At 38.3% G+C, this 20,000-nt stretch overlaps 1 protein-coding gene across 5 annotated transcripts in view; it reads right to left on the bottom strand.

Annotated features, from left to right (window-relative positions):
• Positions 1-20,000, bottom strand: part of LOC115223120 (alpha-1,6-mannosyl-glycoprotein 2-beta-N-acetylglucosaminyltransferase-like) — a 635,056-nt gene that overhangs the window by 31,037 nt on the left and 584,019 nt on the right. The gene's annotated exons all lie outside the window — the stretch shown is intronic.

The raw sequence follows: 20,000 nt of genomic DNA, 5'->3' as shown, positions 1-20,000 counted from the left end.
GAGCCCTGGGGACAGTGAGTAAAAGTCTTCAGAAGTACACGGAACAAATAGGGGCTGCAATAAGAGTGGAGCACTCGCAGAAAACAGCACTGCTTAGAACCGCTCGAATAATCAAGATGGTGCTTGAAAAATAAGGGGTGTTACCTTAGTTCACTGGTAGTGAACAGCTGACAGCATAGTACATCTCCAGTGTTAGAAGCTGAGCAAAGACAATAAAATATAATACCAAGAGCACTGAGAGAGTGCAAACCTCTGCCAAGGCAACTCTAACGTCCTCTCAACGATTAGTTGGAGATGGTTTTTAAAATGAGAATATCTGAAATAAACTCGACTGCTCTCACAAATGAGAATATTAAAAATGAACTCTCAAAAATTAAGTAAAAAAAAAAACCCAGAAAAATAATCCAGAATCCTTGTCCAGTACCTGGTTGATCCCATGGTAGTCATAGAATGTGAAGGTGAGTGTGTGGGCCATATTTGTAATGTTGTGTGTGTCATCTGCAGTGGGAACAGGGACAGTTTCCTCTATGAAGGTCTTTTTTTAGTCTATCCACTGATAGTGTGTTTACAGCCATTAAGGGTCTAGTCTAAAGTGAAAAATTTATCTGTGCATGAAAGAAAACGGAAAGGACCTGCATACGGTGCTGTTAACGGAGGTTTAACAACGTCATTGCGCACAAAAAGTTGAGTTCAAGAAATACAGCTTCCTTCAAAGCAGAGCTAGCAATGCAATTATCAAGTAGGTAAGAGGTTTTAATCAGGAGCAATATATTCAAAATTAGTAAAATTAAAAATTGTCAGGGATAGATTAAATTTATTATTGATACTGAATATGTTGGTACTATTTAATTTCAGAACAGTTCTGCTGCCATTTGGTTATGTAGTTTGATTTCTTTATCCATCAGTTTCTACTAAGATGGAGACGCGAGTAAAATTAATAAGAGAGAAATGAAAATAAAATTTTGGAAATAGTAAGACTGCCAAAACTTATGTGGAAACCATGAGCGTGCTGTCAAGGGAGATAATCAGAGAAAGACTTGAAAGTGAACTTAAGATTGTAATACTTCAAGTAAAGTAAATATAACAAATAATCCACAATCCTTGTCCGGTACCTGATCAATCCCAAAATCTAATCAGTTCGTGCCAGTCACAAGGCCAAACATCTCTGAAAGTTTAATCCGAATCCATTTGGCAGTTCTTGAGATATCGTGTCCACGGACAAACAAACACGACTAAAAAACAATACCTCAGCCTTTGCTAAGGCAGAAGTAATAACAACAACAAAAGATTAAAATTTTAGTTCAAGGCCAGCAACTTTAAGGCATGGACAATGTTTTTGTAGAACTTATGTGTTGAACACTCCTTTCTCCTTCATCCAGCATAAGTAAGGTGTGTGAGTGTCTGTTTGTCTGTCTCTCTCTGTATATGTGGGTGTATATTACTCAAGCATAATCAGGATTTATTTTGACATATACCTTATAATTTTCTGTATTTTGCATTCAATACATTTATTTTGATAAAGGTTTTATATTTTTCTTTTTAGTTAAGATATAAAAGAGTGTGTTGCTCAGTGACACATCAGTTAGGTATTTGCTTGGTCCTTTTAACTCACCACAAAGAATGTTTCACTTCTACCTATACCATGATGGTTACAGTAAGTTTGGCTGCTTGTAATATTTGATGAAATATATATAAAACGTACGGAGACTCCATTTCTTAATGTATATAGACAAGTGTAAATCAAACAGAAATTATAAAAATGTAAAAGGCGCAGGAGTGGCTGCATGGTAAGTAGCTTGCTTACCAACCACATGGTTCGAAGTTCAGTCCCACTGTGTGGCACCTTGGGCAAGTCTCTTCTATTATATCCTCGGGCCGACCAAAGCCTTGTGAGTGGATTTGGTAGACGGAAACTGAAAGAAGCCCGTCGTATATATGTATGTGTGTGTATATGTTTGTCCCCACCAACATCGCTTGACAACCGATGCTGGTGTGTTTACATCCCCGTAACTTAGCGGTTCGGCAAAACAGACCGATAAAATAAGTACTAGGCTTACAAAGAATAAGTCCTGGAGTCGATTTGCTCGACTAAAGGTGGTGCTCCAGCATGGCCGCAGTCAAATGACTGAAACAAGTAAAAGAGTAAAAGCTGGTTTTTGGAATGTAAATGGAAATGAAATATTTATGGATTTCAATTCACAGGAGTTTAAAACAGGAAGTTTCTACTGTGGAACAGGGGGGGGGGGGCTAAGGAGGGTTGGCACCAATAAAGTTGAAGGCTATATCTATGCCCTTGTGGCTTTTTGGAAATAGTCTTTATTAAAAAAATTACAAACAGACATAAGGCAAATTCCACAAACTGAAAAAAGCAAAAAAAAAAGGCTATAAAAAGTGAATTAATATAGAAGGAAAATAGCTTTGTTTACCATTTCAAGAATCTGAAAACATGTTGGAGGTGAATCTAAAAGACCGAACACCTAAAGCAACTTAACAAATGACCTTTTTAAAAGAAATAAACTCAATTAAGATACAAAACATTTCCTTTATAGGCTGAAGCATTGTTGGAATACAAAATGTTACACAAAAGAATAAATAAAATGAAATTCAAATTCTATTGTAAGATATTGTGAAGTTTTATCATTGCAAAATTTATTCAAGACCCATTGTATTTCTATAATAGGAGTTAAATCCAAAATCCAGATCCAAAATTATTCTTAGATACAAAATTCTTTCACAGGAGAACTTAACTCTTTTGGTATTAAACAAGGCACATCCAGCCAAAATATTCTACTCTTTTACTCTCTTTTACTTGTTTCAGTCATTTGACTGCGGCCATGCTGGAGCACGGCCTTTAGTCGAGCAAATCGACCCCAGGACTTATTCTTTGTAAGCCCAGTACTTATTCTATCGGTCTCTTTTGCCGAACCGCTAAGTAACGGGGACGTAAACACACCAGCATCGGTTATCAAGCAATGCTAGGGGGACAAACACAGACACACACATACATATACATACATATATACGACAGGCTTCTTTCAGTTTCCGTCTACCAAATCCACTCACAAGGCTTTGGTCGGCCCGAGGCTATAGTAGAAGACACTTGCCCAAGGTGCCACGCAGTGGGACTGAACCCGGAACCATGCGGTTGGTAAACAAGCTACTTACCACACAGCCACTCCTGCGCTATATTCTGTTTGTTTTATATTCAAACTGGCTGGATCTGACCTCTCAAACCTACCCTACACTGTAATTTTAAAAATAAACAACCACATCACTGACATTTCGAACATCATCTGAAGTGATTTGTGGTTAACATTTTGGCGTTCTGAGTTCAGGTTCTACCAAGGTCAACAGGTTTTCACACAAAACTAAAAACAGAATGTTAATGTTGAGCTAAATTAATTCTTCCTCAGAAAACTTTTACCATCTTCAGAACATCTGGGGTTAAATAACGTCAATTTATATCACCTGCAAGTCAACAAGAAACTAGTATGTCCCAGTGGATGTGCAACAGAGCACTAGTGTGTTGATGGAAAAGTTGGGTATAAGAGGAATTTGATGCCCAAATGCAAGAGAGAAGACTATGCTGGTTTGGTTGTGTGATGCATATGGATGTAGACAGCTCCGTAAAGAAGTGCTAAGCTATAATTGTGGATGGAGGGTACCTGTGGAAGGAGTAGACCTAGGAAGATATGGGATGAAGTGGTGAAAAAGGATCATTGGATGCTGAGCCTCATTGAAGAAATAACAAGGGACCAGGACTGTGGTGACTTGCTGCACTTGGTGTTAGGAAGGGCATCTAGCCATAGAAACATTGCCAGATCAGACTGGAGCCTGGTACAGCCTTCTGGCTTCCCAGGCCCCAGTTGAACCGTCCAACCCATGCCAGCATGGAAAGCGGATGATGATGATGGTGATGATGATAAGACACATCAAGCTAATTAAAATCGTTGTCTTCCACATATACAGGCCGGTCCTTTCAGGTGCCAGTGCCACTTAAAAAAGCATCCATACCAATACTGCGGTAATGCACCTGCTGGTGGCATGTAAAAAAGCACCCAGTACACTCTGGTAAGTGGTTGGCGTTAGACATACAAAAGTGGATGGAACTTGTGGAAGAGACCTAGGAAGACAGGGGATGAAGTATTGAGGACTGATTTCAAGACACTGAGCCTCATGAAGGAGATGACCAAGGACTGAGGTACCTGGTGTGTTGGTGTACTCAAGAAAACCCATCCACCAGAGCAGAATTGATACAAGTGCTGGTGCCACATAAAAAAGCAGCCAGTACACTCTATGGAGTGGGTGGCATTAGGAAGGGCATCCTGCCATAGAAACCATGTGAAAACAGGTAATGGGGCCTGGTGCGACCCCTGGCCTTGCCAGCTCTCGTCAAACCATCCAACTCATGCCAGAATGGAAAATAGACATTTGATGATGATGATGATGATGATGATTTGCCTGTTAGAAGTAGAAACTAAATCTCCTCCTCCAAACAAATCTTACTGGCTTAAAAAAAATGAAGGACAGATTGCAATTATGTAAAATGGGGGTGCACTAGGCTTGTAGAGAAAGGAAACATGAGAGGGGGTGGTGGCCACAGCTGGAATGTCTTTGATAACAGGTTTATGTTCAACCAGGGCTGTTTTGGGACTAAACAATGTCACCACTACTATTAGTGCCACCACTGCCACCACAACCACCACTACAACCACTGCCACTGAGAACAGCAAATGACAACAGGTATGTGTAGTGAGATTCCAATTGATAAAATAATTAGACAGCATTTGGTAAAGAAGTGGTTTTAGTTGCTTGTCTTTGTGAACAGCTGAAATATTTACACACACACACACCTCTCTCTCTCGCTCGCTCGATCGCTTTCTAACACACACATACACACATACATACATATACTGGTGCACGGCACTCACAACCTCTCTCATCTCCATACACATCACACATACACACTTACACACTCTCTCTCACACATACACACTCATGCTTACTCATGTTCAAACACACAAACATATACTGGTGCACAGCACTCACTACCTCTCTCATCTCCATACACATCACACATACACACTTAGACACATGTTCACTCACACTCTCTCTCACACATACACACTCATGCTTACTCATGTTCAAACACACGCTTACTTCTATACACACACACACACAACACTCGCACACGTACGCCCGTACGTATATTATTATCCTCATTAATTTGGTAACAGATGATAGGTGCATCTACGATACAGATAACGCTCATATAATCACTTCAAATTAAAACTATTTTATCAGGGCATATTTAATTAGTGTAGATAACTGCATATTACACTTGCTGCATTATCTGATTCTGAAGGGGAACCCGATCCTGCAAAACCATCTACAGGCTGACATTTTATATCTATGTCAATAGATATTATCTCTGCTGAAAGAATTCATTAAAAGTACTTGAATTTCTGCTTTGAACAGCCATTGGTAAAATGGTGAGCGGAGAACTGCTTGCATAGCACCAGTTGCAAAATGCAAATGTGTATTTGTATATGCGAGCGAGGAAAAAGAGAGAGACAGAGAGAGATAGTGTAGAAGAATTTCGAACATAAAATGTGTGTGGGGCGGTCTTATGTTGCATTGTGTGTCTTGAAAACAGATACAAGTACTTAATTATAATTTGAACAGCCTTTGTTGTAATCGTGAGCAGAGAGCCACTTGTGTGTAGCGGCAGTTGCAGAGTGCACGTGTGTTTGTATATGCGTTTGTGTGTGTTTAGAAACAGATTCTGAATGTTCATATGCGATGGTTTTGCATTAGTTTATGGTTCATTAAAACAGAAAACACGCATATAAAATGCGACGCAGTCTTTAAAAATTGGAGATGGCTTCCATTGTCGTCATCATCAATTTAATGTCCGCTTTCCCATGCTTGTATGGGTCAGATGGTATTTGTTAAAGCAGAGCTTCTAAAGCCAGATGCTCTTCCTGTCTTTAACCCTCACCTGTTTCCAAGTGAAGTAATCTTTGTCCCTTTACTAGATGTGTCTTGGAAGATAAGAAACAAAGAAGTCTACTTGCATGAGGGTAACATTCACTCACAAGTATTATGCAATGTGGAGGCAACAAGGTAGTAACATGCACACACACAAATTATATATGTATGATATATACCACATATATATATGTATATATATATATGATATATATCACATATATATATATATATATATATATATATATATGATATATATATGTATATATGATATATATCACATACATATATGTATATATGATATATACATCAAAGAGCACTCTGTCGGTTATGACAGTGTGGGTCCCAGCAGATACAATCAATGGAACAGCTTGCTTGTGAAATTAATATGCAAGTGGCTGAGCACTCCACAGACACGTGTATCCTTAAAGTAGTTTCTCAGGAAGAGACAGAGTGTGACAAGGCTGGCCCTTTGAAATACAGGTACTCATTTTTGCCAGCTTAGTGCACTGGAGCAATGTGAAATAAAATGTTTTGCTCAAGGACAGTCTAAGTTGGTACGGTTTCTATTGCTGGACGGCCTTCCTAATGCCAACCACTTTACAGTGTTCTGGGTGCTTTTATGTAGCAAAGGCCAATCCTCTTCACCAGGGTGGAGTGGGGTTGAAATACTCCTGCTGTGGAGGAAGGGTCTCCTTGATTACAGCAAGGCACAAGGTATCTTGGTTGTGCCAGTTGCATGTAAAAGGCACCCAGCGCACTCTGTAAAATGGTTGGTGTTAGGAAGGGCATCCAGCTGTAGAAACCCTGCCATAACGGACATTAGAGCCTGGACTGCTCTCTGGTTTGCCATCTTCTATCAAACTGTCCAATCCATGCCAGCAAGGAAAACAGACATTAAACAATGATGATGATGATGAAGATATATAAGAGTGGCTGTGTGGTAAGTAGCTTGTTTACGAACCACATGGTCCTGGGTTCAGTCCCACTGCGTGGCACCTTGGGCAAGTGTCTTCTACTATAGCTTTGGGCTGACCAAAGCCTTTTGAGTGGATTTGGCAGACAGAAACTGGAAGAAGCCCTTCGTATATATGTGTGTGTATATATATATATGTGTGTGTGTGTGTGTATGTATATATATATGTGTGTGTGTGTATACGTTTGTGTGTCTGTTTGTCCCCCCAACATCACTTGACAACCAATGTTGGTGTGTATACATCCCTGTAACTTAGTGGTTCAGCAAAAGAGACTGATAGAATACGTACTAGGCTTACAAAGAACAAGTCCTGGGGTTGATTTGCTCGACTAAAGGTGGTGCTCCAGCATGGCCACAGTCTAATGACTGAAACAAGTAAAAGAGTATATATATATATATATATATATATATATATATGATATGCTTCTTCCAGTTTCTGTCAAGCAAATCCACTTACAAAGTTTTGGTAGAAGACACACAGTGGGACTGAACCCAGAGCCACGTGGTTGGGAAGCAGACTTCTTACCACACAGCCATGCCTCTGTGTGTGTGTGTGTGTGTGTGTATGTATATATATATGTGTGTGTGTGTATACGTTTGTGTGTCTGTTTGTCCCCCCAACATCACTTGACAACCAATGTTGGTGTGTATACATCCCTGTAACTTAGTGGTTCAGCAAAAGAGACTGATAGAATACGTACTAGGCTTACAAAGAACAAGTCCTGGGGTTGATTTGCTCGACTAAAGGTGGTGCTCCAGCATGGCCACAGTCTAATGACTGAAACAAGTAAAAGAGTATATATATATATATATATATATATATATATATGATATGCTTCTTCCAGTTTCTGTCAAGCAAATCCACTTACAAAGTTTTGGTAGAAGACACACAGTGGGACTGAACCCAGAGCCACGTGGTTGGGAAGCAGACTTCTTACCACACAGCCATGCCTCTGTGTGTGTGTGTGTGTGTGTGGTGAGAAAGAAAACAAGAAACCAATACTGAAATAGTAAATAAAATTAACGATGGTATTTTGAATTTACACTCGGAAGCTTCTCCAAGCCGATTAATTAACCTTCTAAAAGAACAACATCAAATGCAAATATAAGTCAATATGTTTCTGTTTGTTATAGACAACAGCTAATCAAAGATGTCCTTTCTTATACTTATGCACGCAGTTTGTTACGACCAGGTATGTGACACGTACAGTGTTTAGAAGTATTTGGTTTACAAATCAAAGAACAAATGAAGAAACACCATAAGTGTATTGATCTGTACACAAGAAAAGAAATAAACCACACTATATTGAATCTTTGTAAGCATTTAAAATCTTACTTTATCCATCTTGCACATGTAACAAAGACAGAATTAGGCCACACACACATGGCTGTATAGTTAAAAAGCTAGCTTTGGAATCATGGGGGTTTCAGGTTCAGTCCCACTGTGCATCACCATGGTCAAGTGTCTTCTATTATAGCCCCAGCTTCACTGATGCCCTGTGGGTGAATTCGGTAGATGGAAACTGTGCGGAAGCCTGTTGCCTATATGTATTTCTGTGTCAGTGCATGGGTCTTTGTGTTTGTCCCCCACTTTGCAACAACCACACCAGGTTCCATAGTCTGTTCTGGGTTGGTTTCTACAGGTGGATGCCCTTCAAAAAGCCAACCACTTTACTGACATATATATATATATATATATAAATATATATATATATATATAAGTATATGAAGAATGGAGTTGAACGACTAGTTAACAAATATCCTTTATTCTCAACATATGTTTCGAAAGCTGCATGTTCCTAATTCCGAAGGAATAAGGAATACATTATGCAGATTTCTCATCAGGAAAATCAAGGAACTTATGTCGACATCAAAATGCACAAAAAACTTTTAGCTGACCGCTCTCAAGGAGCCCATAGCTATAATGAGTGTCTCTTTATAAGGAGTGACATCAGAGTGGCTGAATGTAGAAGAATCTAGAAGGTTCTAAAGGTTCAAGGGTTCAAACGAAGTAGGAGGAGGGAGGCATAAGAATAGTAAGGTGAGAGAGTGCAGGTCAAAAGAATGGTGGGTTTAAATGATTTCTTTTATGAATGAGTGCCTGTGTGTGTGACTGTATATAACTGTCTTAATGTGTGTATGTGTGTGTCTGAATGCGTGATTGTGTTTGTGGATGGGTAGATGTCAGAAAACTGACAGCTGTGAGGTGAGAGGTCTGTGTCTGTGTGTTCGATTATGTTTACTGTAGAGAAAGGAAAGTAGATAGCGAAAGGGAGAAAGAATCGGGCGAGGTGAGAGGCAACGCAAGAATGGATAGTAGTAATTGGGAATATAAGAAAATCTTTTTGACTATTGGGGTGAAATATAAAAAAAATTTTTTTGGAAATCGAGGGGTTATCTATATTAGTCACTATTTATATGAGTGAAAGGTGTGTCTTTTCCAGTGTAAACACCTGTAGGATCTTTCGACGATTGTATTTATTAAAGGGACTTTGGCGAACAAAATATGAAAAAGTTCAGAATTAGAACCCTCTAGATTCTTCTACATTCAGCCACTCTGACGTCACTCCTTATAAAGAGACACTCATTATCGCCATGGGCTCCTTGAGAGCGGTCAGCTAAAAGTTTTTTGTGCATTTTGATGTCGACATAAGTTCCTTGATTTTCCTGATGAGAGATGTGCATAATGTACTCCTTATTCCTTCGGAATTAGGAATATGCAGCCTTCGAAACATATGTCAAGAATAAAGGATATTTGTTAACTAGTCGTTCAACTCCATTCTTCATTTACTTATAATTTAAAAATAAACATACAAATTTCCGCACGAAGACACGTAGTCTATGCCCTAGGGACGTAGCTTCAACCATGTTCTTTCTGATGTGAATTTGCTACCCAGGTATCGGTTATCTTTCGAATTATCCTTAATAAGATAATTCATTCAACTACTCAATATATATATATATATATATATATGTATGTATATATATGTGAACGTATGTATGTATATATATATGTGTATGTAATATATATATATGTGTGTGTGTGTGCATGTATATATGTATATATCAAGGGTATGAGAGGTATTTGTGTCAAGAAGAACCAAAAAGTCAGATAACACTGAGTAAGTGCTATGGATAGACCAGGTTTGATAATGATACAAATGAGGAGTCCAATGTGGGGCGTGTATTAGCATGCATAGATATATATAATAATCAACAGAATGAGATTAAAAAATTCAAGGCTGTCAATAGTTTTCAGAACATTTATAAAGAGGAGTGGCTGTGTGGTAAGTAGCTTGCTAACCAACCACATGGTTCCGGGTTCAGTCCCACTACGTGGCATCTTGGGCAGGTGTCTTCTGCTATAGCCCCGGTCTGACCAATGCCTTGTGAGTGGATTTGGTAGACGGAAACTGAAAGAAGCCTGTCGTATATATATATATATGTATGTATGTGTTTGTGTGTCTGTGTTTGACCCCCTAGCATTGCTTGACAACCGATGCTGGTGTGTTTACGTCGCCGTCACTTAGCGGTTCGGCAACAGAGACCGATAGAATAAGTACTGGGCTTACAAAGAATAAGTCCCGGGGTCGATTTGCTCGACTTTAGGCGGTGCTCCAGCATGGCCACAGTCAAATGACTGAAACATGCAAAAAAGAGTAAAAGCGTAAAGAGAAGGTCTTACAGCTGTTTCCGGGATATTATATATATATATATATATATATATATATATATATATATATGTATATATATATATATATAAGTATATATGTATATATATAATTGAAATTTATAGAGAAACAAAAGATGAAGACAGGTGTATGAACAACAAGCAAGTGTATTAGTTTGATGCTCAGGAAAAATGAAAAAGTCTTTTATGTTTCGAGTCTAAGCTCTTCTACAGAGAGGAATAAGAGAAAATAAACAGAGAGAAAATGAAAAAATCTTGTAGATTTCAGTGCTCTCTCTCTCTCTCTCTCTGATATATATATATATATATATATATTTACTCTTTACTCTTTTACTTGTTTCAGTCATTTTGACTGCGGCCATGCTGGAGCACCGCCTTTAGTCGAGCAACTCGACCCCGGGACTTATTCTTTGTAAGCCCAGTACTTATTCTATCGGTCTCTTTTGCCGAACCATTAAGTGACGGGGACATAAACACACCAGCATCGGTTGTCAAGCAATGCTAGGGGGACAAACACAGACACAAAAACACACACACGCATATATATATATATATACATATATACGACAGGCTTCTTTCAGTTTCTGTCTACCAAATCCACTCACAAGGCATTGGTCGGCCCGAGGCTATAGCAGAAGACACTTGCCCAAGGTGCCACGCAGTGGGACTGAACCCGGAACCATGTGGTTGGTAAACAAGCTACTTACCACACAGCCACTCCTGCACCTATATATATATATATATATATATATTCTTCTACTTGTTTCAGTCATTTAATTGTGGCTATGCTGGAGCACCACCCCACAATATCATTCTAAAAATAAACAACCACATCAAAATCTCAAAGCTATGAGGTAATGCATGATTAATTCTAAACTATTCGAATTAAGCATTAGATTTTACTGCACGGGATTTGACTTAATTAGATTAAAGCTGACTTAATCTGAATGCTAAAGGGTTAATTACACTCCTCACCTAACACTGACCCCTATCTCTCTCTCTCTCTCCTCTCACAACAATTAACCTGTTCCACCCCCACATACTTTAACTCACTTGTCATCTTCCTCTTCTCCTCTCCTGTCTCTCTCTCTGTCTATTTGTGTGTCTCTGTCTCTCCTGGTCAGTCTTTCAGTCATCAAGGCTGTTTAGTCTTTTGTGTGTGACATGGTAAGCTAATTCACTGGTGCTGGTTGGTGCCGCAAGGGTGGAGGGGCAGCGGTTTAGAAGCAAAAGGCGGCGAGCTGGCAGAAGCGTTAGCGCACCGGGCGAAAAGCTTAGCAGTATTTCGTCTGCCGTTACGTTGTGAGTTCAAATTCCGCCGAGGTCGACTTTGCCTTTCATCCTTTCGGGGTCGATAAATTAAGTACCAGTTACGCACTGGGGTCGATGTAATCGACTTAATACCTATGTCTTGCCTTGTTTGTCCCCTCTGTGTTTAGCCCCTTGTGGGTAGTAAAGAAATAGGTTTAGAAGCAACCAAAGTTCTATAAGCTGGTTGGTGAATAAGCTGAGGGGGCTATTTACTCTTGCTGAGTGCCTTGGCAAACTCTGTTGGGCGGGTGGCATAAAAAAGAAAACCCCTCAAAAAACCAAGAGATAAATAAATGCTTTTGATACATTCTGTAAAGTGGTTGGTGTTAGGAAAGGCACCGAGCCATAGAAATCTCCACAAAACACATGTTTGGCATGATTCCTCCAACCTATGCCAGATGTAAAATGATGATGATGGTGATACTGACTGTTTGAGAAATTGGTTTTCCTGTGTCTATAACAGTTCAGCATTAGCAGCCACATGGTTGTGGGTTCAGTCCCATTGTGTGACACCTTGGGGAAGTATCCTCTAACAAAGCCCTGGGCCAACCAGTGCCTTGTGAGCGATTTTGGGAGATGCAAGTTGTGTGGAAGCTCATACATAAATTGAAAGAGAAGTGAAGTGAGAGAATAGATGTTTATTCCATTAGCTTGAAGCCATTTCGTTATCTGTCTTAGTTACAAAAGTTCAACATCATTTGTCACACATCTGTAAATGAATATACGTATAAGTATATATACACACTCATAAATACAATTGTGCTGTAACATAATGAACAGACTACACTTCAGAATATTTCATGGAAGGTTAAAAACATCTGACACACACACATGTATATATGTGTGTGTGTGTCCTGCCTACCAATGCCTGACAACCAGTGTTGATTGTTTATGTCCCCTTAATTTAGTGGAGGTCGATAGAACAGGTACCATAGATGCTAGGGTTGATTTGTCTGACTATAAAAGAAAAAAAACCCTTCAGGGTGAAGCTCCAGTATGGACATAGTTCACTGACTGAAACAAGTAAAAGATAAAAAATTAACATTCTAATATTGTTGTCATTGATATTTTGCCATCCCACATGTGACCATCACCATTTTCTTTTTAAAGGGATTGTGTATCTATGTCTACATCATCTAATCTGTGTTTTTTTTAAATGAAGGCCCCTTGCCATCTGAGTTCTTGGAGCTGCAAACTTAATCTGTTGCCCCATGCAACATTACCTCCCTCCCAGCCCTTGAGTGCTTTTTGAAGAATTTTTTCAGTGGAAAAACTTTGGGTCAGGCCTCAAGTTTCTGAGGATACCTTCATCTAATCCTTGCATCAGTCTCAGAGTCCCTAAGAATATAAAGAATTCCAAAAGCTGACCTTCCCTCCTGTACTAATTGGTTAAAAAAAAAGAGAATCAAAAAAGAAAAACCCAACTACAGAAAGGTATGATTTGAGGGAGATTTAGCTGCTATTTTCACCAGGTCAAGAGAACATGTACAAGCTCCTTCAATGGGTCAACAGTTTAATATTTCTACACATAGGAGAATGTTACAGACTTTTGGCATTTAGCTGGTATATATCACCAAACACAGATTGAGTTTTAGCAGCGAAATCTAACCAGAGTTTGACAAATTCTGCATCATAATTTTACAGTGAAGAATTACAGTTCTGGATTTCATCATATATATTTTAGGACCGTTATTGACATTGGATTTGAAATATAAGAAAATCCGTATAGGAAAAACAATAAAGAATCCTTCAGTAAATGTTTTAGTTCTCCAATAATATCCAGCAATTGCCAAAAGGAATACATTTCCTTTTAAGTGTTCGCTGCGTGTTATGAGATTCATCTTTATTTGTTTTTACCGTTTCCTCTTGTGGTTGATTCCAGATATTACTCTGTTGTTATGAGAACTGGTAAACTGAAATTTTTATAGGGGTGAAGGCATGGCAGTGAGGTTTAAGAAGTTTGCCTTGCCTCCACATAATCCTGGGTTCAATTCCTCTGCACAACATGCTGGGAAAGTTTAACTGATACTTAGATGGAAATTGTACAGAAGCCTTTTAATATAGTGCCGTTTAGAATAACACTGACGCAAATTTTATAAAAAAAACATTCAAAAGAGATGTCTCAAGAATTCAATCACTACTATCATCCACAATGGGTCACTCTCAGGGCACTTGACCATTTAACATACTACTATCATGGCACCCCCGCATTCTTCTTCTTCTCTGCCAAGGTGGTGCACCAGCATGGCCGTAACCGAATGATTGAAACAAGACATAAAGACTTGAGTACATGTGTGTGTGTGTGTGTGTGTGTGTGTATGTACATATATGTATATACAGGCATACATGCACACACACATATGCATGTATATGTGTGTGTGTGTTTGTATTGGTGTGTATGGTGGTGATGCTTGTGGTCTCAAAACAGGTGTTGGTTAGTTTTAAGTCTTCTAATCTCGGAATTCAATAAAAAGAGATTGACAAAAGAAATACGAGATTAAAATAAGTCAATATGATCAACTTAAAATGACTGAAAGCAGTGCTCCAGAATGGCCACGGTCCAATGACTGAAAACAGCGAAAGATTTAAAGAATCATTTAAACTGGTGCTACTTAAAGACAAGTGAATTTAACCTTTTTGTTACCATTTTTCTGTTGGAACTGACTGCAGTTGTTTCAATTAGTTTTGAAAATAACGAAAAGTTTAATAAAATAATAAATGGCGCAGGAGTGGCTGTGTGGTAAGTAGCTTGTTTACCAACCACATGGTTCCGGGTTCAGTCCCACTGCGTGGCACCTTGGGCAAGTGTCTTCTACTGTAGCCTCGGGCCGACCAAAGCCTTCTGAGTGGATTTGGTAGACGGAAACTGAAAGACGCCTGTCGTGTATATGTATATATATATATGTGTGTGTGCGTGTATATTTGTGTGTCTGTGTTTGTCCACCTAGCATTGCTTGACAACCGATGCTGGTGTATTTATGTCCCGGTCACTTAGCGGTTCGGCAAAAGAGACCGATAGAATAAGTACTGGGCTTACAAAAGAATAGGTCCCGGGATCGATTTGCTTGATTAAAGGCGGTGCTCCAGCATGGCCGCAGTCAAATGACTGAAACAAGTAAAGAGTAAAATAATTTTGCCATTATTAAAATGGTATTTAAAACTTCAATGAACATGAAGTTTTAATGGATATTTTCAACTGAGATTACATTAAAACTGGAGGTTTGTATCACAAATCGAGGAATGGTCAAAGGCAGGTTGGTATCAAAAGAGCATGGCTTAACTTTCAATCTGGCTTTGTAGCAACGTTTCTTCGTTATTAAATATATTTCTCAGAAATTTTCTTTATCTCTCTGAACAAACGTAAAGTCATTTGATATGTACAGCAACCAGATATCATTTTTATTTAAGGAAATTAACTTAAATTCATTTCCAGGCGCAGCAGTAGCTGTGTGGTAAGTAGCTTGCTAGCCAACCACATGGTTCTGGGTTCAATCCCAATGCGTGGCATCTTGGGCAAGTGTCTTCTGCTATAGCTTCAGGCTGACCAATGCCTTGTTGTGAGTGGATTTGGTAGACGGAAACTGAAAGAAGCCTGTCGTATGTATATATATATATGTGTGTATGTGTCTGTGTTTGTCCCCCTAGCATTGCTTGACAACCGATGCTGGTGTGTTTATGTCCCTGTTACTTAGCGGTTCGGCAAAAGAGACAGATAGAATAAGTACTGGGCTTACAAAGAATAAGTCCCGGGGTCGATTTGCTCGACTAAAGGCGGTGCTCCAGCATGGCCACAGTCAAATGACTGAAACAAGTAAAAGAGTAACTGGTTATTTTTCAAATTAAACTCTAACGAAACTGACAATTATATTATAGAAGAGCCAATTTTAGTTATTTGAAAACCTAAAAACTGCCTAATTAATTCAGGTTCATTCCCACTGCTTGGCACCTTAGGCAAGTGTCTTCTGCTATAGCCACAGGCCGACCAAAGCCTTGTGAGTGGATTTGGTAGACGGAAACTGAAAGAAGCCCGTCGTATATATGTATAGATATATATACTCTTTACTCTTTTACTTGTTTCAGTCATTTGACTGCGGCCATGCTGGAGCACCGCCTTTAGTCGAGCAAATCGACCCCGGGACTTATTCTTTGTAAGCCTAGTACTTATTCTATCGGTCTCTTTTGCTGAACCGCTAAGTTACAGGGATGTAAACACACCAACATTGGTTGTCAAGCGATGTTGGGGGGACAAACACAGACACACAAACACACACACATATATATATATATATATATATACGACGGGCTTCTTTCAGTTTATGTGTATGCGTGCATATATGTTTGTGTGTCTGTGTTTGTCCCCACAACATTGCTTGACAACTGATGGTGGTGTGTTTACATCCCCGTAACTTAGCGGTTTGGCAAAAGAGACTGATAGAATAAGTACTAGACTGGGGTCGATTTGCTCGACTAAAGGCAGTGCTCCAGCATGGCCGCAGTCAAATGACTGAAACAAGTAAAAGCTTAAATTTACTCTCTGCTGGATTCCTGTTCAAACAGTAACAAACAACACGTGTGGAAAGAGGGGACGCAATATTAAAAGTAGACAACTGATAACGTTGTGACTTTGTAGTCAGGTGAGTTGATGACTCATTCATAATAGTGTCCCCCACACACAGCTGTTGTGTATTTTTGCTTTTAATCAAAAAATAAAAATAGATTTTTTTTTTTTTTTTCACAATGAAACAAGCTTGTAACAAACCCAGCACTTCAACTGGTAAGTGAGCAAGGCCGAGACTCTTTACAGCTGAGGAAATTATTGATGATATTTATTCTTTGGGGCGGCGAGCTGGCAGAATCGTTAGCACGCCGGGCGAAATGCTTAGCAGTATTTCGCTTGCGGTTGCGTTCTGAGTTCAAATTCCGCCGAGGTCGACTTTGCCTTTCATCCTTTCGGGGTCGATTAAATAAGTACCAGTTACGTACTGGGGGTCAATATATATTTCGTTACTACCCACAAGGGGCTAAACACAGAGGGGACAAACAAGGACAGACAAACGGATTATGTCGATTATATCAACTCCAGTGCGTAACTGGTACTTAATTTATCGACCTTGAAAGGATGGGGGTCAATATAATTGACTTAATCCGTTTGTCCCCTCTGTGTTTAGCCCCTTGTGGGTAGTAAAGAAATAGATATTTATTCTTTGGACGAAGAGTTTACCCTTATGCAGACACGATGAGAATGATGCAAAAAACCCAGCTGGTGAAAGTGATGAGGAAAGTAGCAATTTGGGTGAACAAATATGGGAACTGAAAATTTGGCCTATTATTATTATTATTATTATTATTATTCTCCTGAATTTTTTTGTGATTCTGTCTCTTAGTTTGCCTAGCACATAGGGTAGTTGAAAGATAGGTGTATTATTGTTATTCACCTGAATCTTTTTGTCATTCTGTCCCCTTGGGCAAATGTCTTCGATTACAGCCTCCTTAGGCTGACCAAAGCCTTAAGTGGATCCGGCAGATGGAAACTGAAAGAAGCCCATTGTGTGTGTGTGTGTGTATGTTACTATGAGGATATTTAGACCTATTATATAGATATTTTTATCCAAGATATCCTGGTTTGATATATTGTATTTTGAAGAGATATTTCTTCAATGAATATATTATATAAAATATCAAATATTATTATTAAGTTTGGAAATGGAGAGATCCAATGGATACAAATAAATCTATTAATTAATTATCATCTTCACTTACAATTGTTTCATTTTGCATCCAATTTAAACTACAAAACCTATGTAAATATATAATCTTGCATTTAAAAATACCTTGGGTGCAAAATCATCAAGGCATGAAAAAGGTTTACCTCATGATCCCAGAATGACAAAGATCATAATGTAATCCTTGCACTGCTGTGAGTAAAGAGAATTGACCAATGTCTGATCAAGAGATTAAGAAACTGAGATTGGCTGAACTACATCAATGGGTACCCACAATTGTCTGTCTTTGAAAACCTCCAAACCATTGCTTCATCGGCAAGAATCTTCGGTGTCAGCATTGACCTAATAGTAACAGTGATGCCATGCTAGTCTCAGCTACGGTTAGTTCACAGTTAGTCACCAGCAGACAATAAATGTTTGCTGATTAACTGATGTACAAAATAAAACAATGGAAGCCGTTGGACTGATTGAAGTCTTAAATTAAAATTAAATCGACTGATGTCTTAAATAGTTTTCATTGGAATTCAATTATATTGAAAAAAAAAAAGTTTGAATTTGTTGACAAATTTGACATCTCACTTCCAATATTTTTATACTTCATCATTCACGATATCATTATACTACATCAATCATATCTTTATACTCAATCACTCAAATCTTTATATGTCACAATGTCTTTATACTCCACCACTCACAATATCATTATACTCCATTACTTACAGTACCTTTATATACCATCACTCACATCTTTATACTCCATCACTCACAATGTTTCTATGCACCATCATGCACCAACTTTCTACTCCATCACTCACAATATCTTTATACTTTATCACTCACCATCATAATACATCACTCAAATCTTTATACGCCATCACTCACCATCATTATACATTGCTCACAATATCTTTATACTCTATCACTCAAATCTTTATACGCCATCACTCACCATCATTATACATTATACATCACTCACAATATCTTTACACTATCACCCAAATCTTTATACGCCATTTCTCGCCATCATTATACATCACTCAAATTTTTATACGCCATCACTCACCATCATTATACATCACTCACAAAATCTTTGTACTATCACTCACATCTTCATATGTCATCACTCACAATACCTTTACACTATATCACTCAAATCTTTATATGCCATCACTCACCATTATACATCGCTCACAATATCTTTATACAACATCAATCACAAAATCTATGTTGTGTCGTATTATCTAACTGAACAGTAACAATAATGTCTTCTGTATTGGTTTATATCATTTGTTGCTAAGCTCAAAGTGTGTGTGTGTGAGTGTGTGTGTGTGTGTGAGTGTGTGTTATTTACTGAGTGGGTGGAGACTGTATTGCGTACATTGTTGTACGAGGTGTGTTCATTTACTTTTGCTTCTTAGTGTTTGTGCAAGTGGAATGACTCTGCTGAAAACCCTCGCGTGGCCTGGGCCTGGCCTATCTAAATACTTTCGCAACACCCAAGTATTTATTCACCTATGATAAATGGCGAATGTAAAAAAAAAAACCACAAAAGTAAAAGTGAAAGAAAAAAAAAACGAAAAAAAAAAAGGAAAATATTTTGAGCAAAAATCTTAATGCAATACCTGTGTGAGAATCGTTATGTCACAAAGGTGCTGCAGCTGTAGACATTATTGAAAGAGTGTCTATGTGTGTGAACACAGGCATATATTCATTGATACATGTAAATACATATACATATAAATGCACACATATATACACCACGTTATATATATAGACACACACACGCACACATACAAAACATGTTATATAAAAGCATTGGGTTAGTTGTGGTAAGTATTATGCAAGAGAGAAAAAGAAAAAGAAAAAAAGAACCAAGCAACAATGCCAACAGGTGTGGGGGATACAACAGTCAACCACCTGAGACATATGAAATGTATATTATTACATACATACATACATACACACACACACACACACACACACATATATATATATATACACATGCATATATATATATATATACACACACACAACACACACATACATAGATGCACATATATATACATACAAACATATACATATACACACATAAACATACAAACATATATACATATATTAATATACATACATATGTGCATACACACACAGATATACACATACAAACGCACACACACATATATATATATATATATATATATATACACCACATGCATATATACATACACACACACACACATATGCAAACATATATATACATACACACATATATATATATACAAACATATATACATACACACACATATACATA

This window comes from Octopus sinensis, linkage group LG22 (genome assembly GCF_006345805.1).
Source record: "Octopus sinensis linkage group LG22, ASM634580v1, whole genome shotgun sequence".
In the NCBI taxonomy this organism is placed as follows: domain Eukaryota; kingdom Metazoa; phylum Mollusca; class Cephalopoda; order Octopoda; family Octopodidae; genus Octopus; species Octopus sinensis.
This window is presented reverse-complemented; position numbering and strand designations above follow the sequence as displayed.